This window comes from Nelumbo lutea, chromosome 5 (assembly GCF_056320005.1).
Source record: "Nelumbo lutea isolate HS-2025 chromosome 5, American lotus-T2T, whole genome shotgun sequence".
Classification (NCBI taxonomy): Eukaryota; Viridiplantae; Streptophyta; class Magnoliopsida; order Proteales; family Nelumbonaceae; genus Nelumbo; species Nelumbo lutea.
This window is the reverse complement of record NC_142688.1, coordinates 28883177-28891106: the sequence shown is the minus strand read 5'-3', so window position 1 is coordinate 28891106 and position 7930 is coordinate 28883177.

Genomic DNA, 7930 nt, shown 5'->3' with positions numbered 1-7930 from the left:
TCTGTTGAAACCGAATAACCGAACTGAAATGTCGGTTTCGGTTTGATCTGATCGGTTAATTCAATTTAAATGGTCTGGTTCGGTTTTTAATTACAGTTATAATATTATCGGGTTTCGATTTCGATTCTGATATTTAGAGGTTCGGTTAACCAAAATAACCTAAGAGCTCGACATGTGATGTCTCATGTGTCATGTCTCCAGTCTCCCTTCGGCCTTCCTAGTTCCCTATGCGGCTCTGCCCTCTACGCCTCTCTCTGCCCACTGCTCAATCTGCTCTCAGTCATCAGTGATAGTCATCACTTTCTTTCTTCTTTTCTCTTTGTCTTCTACTCTTCACTTCTTCAAAGTTCAGTCTTCTCTCTTCTTTTCATTTCTGAGTTTCTCTTCGTCTTCTCTTAATCTCTTCGGTCTAGAACCAGCCGCACCACTCAGTCACTCACCAGCGGCAGCGGCAAGTGATACTCCGGCAAGGCGGCGACAATGACCGGTTCAGAGCGTGAAGACAAGGTTAGGGAACTTCTCAGCTTTTATTCTTCATTAAGAAAATAAGCATTAAATGGTTAGAACCCTTGAGGCTATTTCATCTTCTCACCTTATTGGGACCCAATTTCTTCCATTTTTTCTTGTTATAAATCCCTGCAATTGACCATGGTTATTTCATTATTCGAACTTAAAAGAGTATGGGTTGCCTCAAAACTTTCTTTTCGAGTTGACCACTTGACTGTTTGTGATTTAGTAGAGTACAAATGTACAATATAGGAAGAAATAATCAAATAATGGCAAAAATTCGGTTCTAACCGAATCAACCGAAAAAGAATTCGGTTTGGTTTGATCGGTTTAGGTGAAGTTTGGTTTCGGTTCAGTTTTGGAATATAGTATATCGGTTTTATAAAATTCGGTTTGTTCAGTTAAAAACCAAACTGAACAAACCAAATGCACAGCCCAGTCTTCAACTATACTAGGAAACTTAAAATTTCAATGCAACAATAATACCATCAAGTTCGAAAGATTGTGATTAAAAAAGGAATCAACTTCTATTTTTTATATGGTAAATTGTTAAAACCTCCCTTTGATGTTTTTTGCCATTGTTGAAATCTTTCTTGAAATTTAGTAATTGCAATTATCTCTCCTAAATTTTCTAATACAATTGAAAGTTGACCCCCTTTATTAGAATCCTCTAATAGTAGGCATGAAAATGTTCAAAATACTCGTGGAGTTACTTTTGACCAAAATGTTTATTTTCCAAAATTTCTCTTCATATCAATTGCTACCCCAAACTTTGCTGATTTCTTTTCTAAAGTTGATTTATTTTTTAAATTTGCTCTTCATTTCAATCGCTCAAAAGTAAGTTGTAGCTTTAAACTCTCCTTTTTTTTCCTTTTTTTTTTGTTCATAATGTTAATATCATTTTTTTTCTAAAATCAACCTCAATAGTAATTGCATGGGTGTTTTGGACATTTTTGTTCCTCTTGTTAGAGGATTCTAACAAAGGGGGTCAACTTGCAGTTATGTCAGAAAGTTCAAAAAAAGTTATTGCAATTACCTAACTTCAGGAGAGATTTCAACAACAGTCAAAAACCTCGAGGGAAGTTTTAGCAATTTACCCTTTTTTTTAATAAATAGCAGAGATAATTGATAGCACTTTGTGTATTGAATATAGATTCATAGCAAAGAAAGTTTTCACTATATCATGTAAGTTGGCCTTATAAATAGCAGAGATAATTGGTAGCACTTTGTGTATAAAATAGAGATTCATAGCAAAGAAAGTTTTCACTATATCATGTAACTTGGCCTCAAAGCACGGTTTTTGTTATTTGAGTTGAGCAAGAACACGAAAATAAATTAGGAGTGGGTTCGGGTTTTCAGAAATTTTTAGTTTGAATGAGGGAATCTATTAGTATATGTTAAAGCAAAGAATACGGCATCAGATGGCCTTTTCTTTCTCCCTTACCTCAATTGGGCCTTCTCCTTCATTCACTCTCTCTCCTCATTATACCCCTTCTAGTCCTCTCATTTTACCACATCATTACCCCTATTTTTCCCTTCACTAGAGCCCTAACCATTAACACTCCTCTGTTTTGTCTTTTCCCCTTTTTTAGATAGCTTTTTTTTTTTTTTGTATGTTGTTGTCACAAGGGCCTTGGGTTTTTACATTGGTTGAGTTATTTGTAATCATCGAACCAACCAAACTGCTCCTAAGTTTAATTGGAAATTTTCATTAATCATATTGCTTAGACCTCACCTTCTCTACCCTCGGATTGCCTCTTGTGAAGGGATCCAAAAAGGTAGTTTATACTATGAAATCCAGTTATCAATTTTTTATGGGTAAGCTTCCCCCCCACACCCCCCACCCCCACTAATTCTTTTGGAAAGGGCACTAACATGTTCTTGGAACATTTTGGAGGGTCGAAGAAGCACATGATCATCTGTATCAAGTTCTAGACACTAAAGCTTATAAGATTCAATTGTGCATTATTAATCAAGTGGAAGCTTGGGCTGTTTGGGAAGTCCATATTATGGCTATAAATTTTAAGAATCAACCAATTATCATTGAGGATGATCCAAAGCTGGTCATATCATGTCTCAAGCACAAGGTGAGGACTCCTTGGAAACTAAGGAACGTGATTTCAAGCTGCATTCTGATGCGAGATTTGTTTGAGTGGGGGCTGGTGTACCATCATGTGTTCCATGAGTCAAACCAGACAGCTGACCCGCTTGCTCATGAGGCTCAGTCTCTTTCTTTGACTCTCTTAGTTTTAAATTCTGTGTCTTCCTCCTCCTCTTCTTCTTAAGCTTTATATATATATATATATATATATATAAAAGATAAACTATTGTTCCTTCAAGAGTTAGAAAAGCAATGATCTCTCTTTGTCAATTGGCAATAGAAACATGGGAGCACCTCTTCTTCAAATGTCATTATGCTGGAGTCATTTGCATGCATGCCTAGATTGGTATAAATCTAAATGTTACTCAGAGCCCATTCTTTTTTATTTTTATTTTTTATTTCGAGGGGGAATTGGTCAATGGGATTTTGGCTCCTATTAACTAAGATGGTAAGTCAAAGTGATACACATCTCCCAAATGGGTAAATAACTTTCCCACTCAAGGGGGAAATTTCCAACACTTGGATGGACAAAATTTCCCCCTTTAATAATGTTTTTATAGCTAAAAGTTTATTTTCTTATTTGCATTGAAAATAAAAGAATATGGGTAAACACACTTACCCGGGTACATGTTTCTTGAAAAATACTACTCGAATAAGTAACTTCCTGAAAAACGAACAGGGCTTTGATACAAAATGTCCCGTGAATCCTTGAAGACTAGAAAAGGGAAAAACTCCTCCATCTGTTACAAGAGGATCAATCAATCCCTCCTCACAGTAGAATTTCTTATTTTATTTAAACTAATATGGGACATGAATATCTTTGTTAACAATGGCAAGGTCTTGGATCCAACTCATTAGGTAGATAGTGCCAAGTTTTATTTACCAAGAGAACCTTTCGCTTTTCAACCCCAATCAAATTTTCTCCATGTGTATATTATTGGCATTGCTAAATTCATCATGCACGTCAATGGTTCTTTAGCACTCAACTTTAAAAAGCAGGCACAAGATGTACTATCTACTCGATTAACCATTCTTTGATTTGTGCAAGAAGCAAAAAAATTGTAGAATGTTATTGCCTACAAGTTGAATGGTGGGTCACCTTCATGGATTAAAGGAAGCCCTCAGGTTTTGGATCAAATCTCTAATTGTTTACAAACTTTGGGAATAGTTTCTAAGATTGTACTATCTACTCGATTGACCATTCTTTGATTTGTGCAAGAAGCAAAAAAATTGTAGAATGTTATTGCCTACAAGTTGAATGGTGGGTCACCTTCATGGATTAAAGGAAGCCCTCAGGTTTTGGATCAAATCTCTAATTGTTTACAAACTTTGGGAATAGTTTCTAAGATGTAGAAGATCAGGGAGAAGATTCTCGGTCTCTGAAATTTTTTTGATATAACAAATATTGTTAATAGATCTTACAATATGGCTTCTAGGGGTGGTCACGAGTTGAGCTTTTCATGAGCTATTTGAGCTTGGCTCAGCTTAAACCAAGATTCAAATCGAATTTGAGCCTGATATATAGGCTCGTTTGCTAATCAAGCTAAGCTCAAGCCCAGTGAAGCTCGTGAGCCTATTTTAAATAAATAATTTTTATTACATACATGCATACATACATACATACATACATACTAAATAATTTTATTATATATAATAATATTTTTATTTTTATGTATAATAGTAAATAATTTTTATAATTCTTATTTTCTTGTATGTAAAACAAAAATGATTTTTATAATTATTTTTTGTATATATAATATTAAATAATTTTTGTAATTCTTAAGTTTTTGTCTGAAAAATAAAAAATAATAATTTTATACATATAATTTTTATTTTTCAAAAAAACTTGGCTTATAGTCGAGCTCAAGTCGAGCCAAGCTCAAGCTCAAGTCTCTAGCTCGAATTAAACTCGAGCCCAGTATTGTTCTTGCAAGCTAAGCTTGAATAGCCAAATATCCGACTCGTCTTGGCTCGAATCCTCCCCTAATGGCTTCTCATGAACTAGCTTATGGGGCTTGTAAATACAATGCCAAATAGTAAGTAGATATGACATCCTAGCTTTAGATTGTATACCTAATATCTTGAAATGAATTCCTCCTCAATTTCTTTTGACAAAAAAAAAAAAAAACTTTCTACGTGGTTCATTCTCCATCATTTGTCCTACGCTACTTTTTTTTCTTTGAAAAACCATTATATTAACATCCCTCCTGATGAAGCCCAAAATAGGCCCACCAATAAACGAAACACAAAATCTGTTCACTCCCTCGTGTCTGATGAGGTGGCTTGGACTGAGTTCAATCTGCAGTCATGAGTTGAGCTACAGTGTTGAGCTGGATGCCCGATCTGAGAGTTGAAAAGAAAGAGAGGTTAGACTGCCTGGGTAAATTTTTACCTAGGGGAACACTCTGATGCTTAAGTCGGCGAATGGTCCTTTATGGGAGAGAATATGAGAGAGTGAGATTATGTGCGCATACCTTTTGGAGCGGTCCTGGGGTCTTTTTATAGATACCCGAGGTTCAGGTGCTATCAGGAAACGTCTCTGAGCCTTGTACGGAGTTGTCTCCTAAATCCTAGGGTGTACTAGTCAGTTGTTTTCTAGATCCATGCGGCGGTTACAAGTCACCTGCCGGTATGGAGGTGGTCAACTTGGTGGACTGTTCTCTGTGCAACAGTTACAATGCTTATGCAGGTGTTGTTCGCGGGACTGTTTCGGGTGAGCTGGGGCTGTCGGAGGATCGAGCTCGCCTTAGCTCGGCCGCGTATCTAATGCTAACTACCACGTGCTACTCCAACGAGTTGTTCTATTGTATTGAACGTTGTGGGCCGAGCTTGCTCTAGCTCAGCTTCGTACCTGATATTGACTGTTGCATATCGAGCCAACGAGTTGTCTTGTTGAGTGGGATGTTGCGTCACTAATAGCGTCCATTTGTCCATCATCAAGTGGGTTGGCCAAAATGCCCCTCATCAATAGCCCCCCACTCTTGACTCGCTATTTAGCAGATGAAGAGAGTAGAAGTTTCTAGGGCAGTTTGGGTTTACCTAGCTTTTGTCTTTAGGTTCAGCCGGTCCAATTCAGCTCATTTGGTTTGGTGTGATTGGTGAGGCTTGCTGTGGCGGGCTATTGAATTTTGAAGAATGCGCACTTCTTTCAATTTTCACGATTGACGCAAAATGCGCGCCTCTTTCAAATTTCGCAATTGGCGCATTGACGGATTCTGCGCGTGCATCTGCTTACGACTATCAGCAACCTGTCAGTCGCAAGCATCGCTAAGATGTGGGAGACGTGCTCCTGTCACGTCTCTTTCGAATCTGAGTAGTTAGTTCTTCTTGTCAGGCAAGCTTTTAAATAAGGGGGGCCCTCGAAGTCCCCACTTTGTCTTTGGACTTTTCCGAGTGAGGTAAGGGTTTGGAGTTTCCTATTGAGGCGAGCTCTGTTTCCCGTGGGTGAGCTGTGTTTTTCTTCTCTCAATCCAGCGGTGGATGTTTCCAAGTCCTTTCCAGTGTCTCTTGCGGTGAGTATTTCACTTCCAATATGTCGCATAGTTCTGCAGAGGATAGGGTTCACTGTAGCGGGTCAAGGGAGGAGGTCGAGGAGGCGACGACTTCTTTTGGGGGAACCGAGTTGTCAGGGGATGAGGTGGTAGAGCCATGTCATAGATATGAGATCCCAGATGAGTACCAATGGATTATGCCTGATCCTAGTCATTATCCTTGGGAGCATGGCCCATAAGGTTTATGTGTCTACGAAGAGTCTTTGGCAGCTGGCCTTCGTTTTCCCCATCATCCCTTCATCATTGCTATCCTAATGCGCTATCAGGTGTCCTTGGGCCAGCTCGCTCCTAACGGGGTTAGGACGCTGGTTGGGTTAATCAATTTATTCCACCACCGTGGTTTTCCTTTTAGCATTGAGGCCCTCTCGGCTTTGGTGCACATGAAGCAGGTTTCGGGTCCCTTCTATTTTTATGTCCCCTTTTGTAGTGGGAAGAAAATGTTTAACTTCCCAAATAAGGTTAGGAATTGGAGGAATCGTTTCTTTTTTCTTGAGAAGGCAGGTGGTTGGGGTTGTAGTACCGCTTGGTACAACTGTCCTCAAAATGTTCCTGAGTGCAAGGATGACAAGTTGTGGGCTATCATTCAATGGCTCATCCAAGAACGTGTTAAAATTGAGGATCTTCTGGCTGAGTCGATGCTTGTGCAAGCGAGCCTGAGCCAAATAGGTGGGTCGGATGTCTGGCCACTTATTGCACATTCAATTCAAGTTGCTTGTCTATTTAAACTTTCCCTTTGTTTTGATAACTGGTGCTTTTTCGCTTTTCCAAGTATGGCGAGCTTGGCCTCCATGATGTCTGCTGAGCGCGAAGCTGAGCACATGTTATTGTGGGGTGCTTCCTCTTCTGGGACTCCCCCCATTGTTGATCTGGAAGGGGAGGGGGACTTGATGGCTGATGCTCACTGAGCCGGATTCTACTGGTCCTGAGCCTATGTGGGAGATGGGCCCTTATCTTTCCGACGTTCCTCCTCTTACTCCTTGTATTCCAGATGTCAAGGTGATTGACCGGCTAAGTGATGCTCATGTGACACTCCAGATCGGTAGGGGGATACTTCTTCCAGTGGACATGTAGCGGATTGCCGAGATGGACCTTGTAGAAGCTGGAGCTCAGATGACCCAGTGTATCATGCAGGTGCATTCTCTTTTTTATTTTCTTTCCTTTTTTTTGTCCTTACCCTTGTTCTTTTTTCTCTTGTAGGTGAACTCTTAAGGCCAAGCTTTGTTGGATCGTGCCTATTCCTACCAGAAGGAACGAGCTGGCCTACAAGTCAATGTTGGCTTGCTCAGCGCTAAGGTGCAGAAGTTCAGGCTGGACTCGAAGGGGGAGTGTGGAGAGCGTCAACATTTGCAACGCGAGCTGTCTGAGGCGAGGTCGAGGTGTTCTCAAAAGGAGTGTCCAAGGGTTGAGCAAGCTAGGGCGGAGGTGGTGGCTTCTTACCTGAAGCCTCTTGAGTATGAAAATCAACGGGCATTGGACGGTGTTCCTTCAATGAAGAGGGGCTTCAAGCTATGTTGCCGCTATCTGAAGTCTCTCTACCCTGATGTTGACGTTAGCTCTATCACTTCTTGGAGAGTGCCGCCCGAACTTGTCACCCAGGTGGATTAAGAGCCGCTAACCCCGGAGGAGGAGGAGGAAGACGACGAAGAGGAGTTCGATGGGGGAGAGGGCGAGGAAGCTTATGATGGTGCTGACGGTGACGAGTAGCCTGCTTCTCAACTCGGGCGAGGGATCTGTTGGGGTATCTAGTGGCTCTTCTCTATTGTTTCCGAGG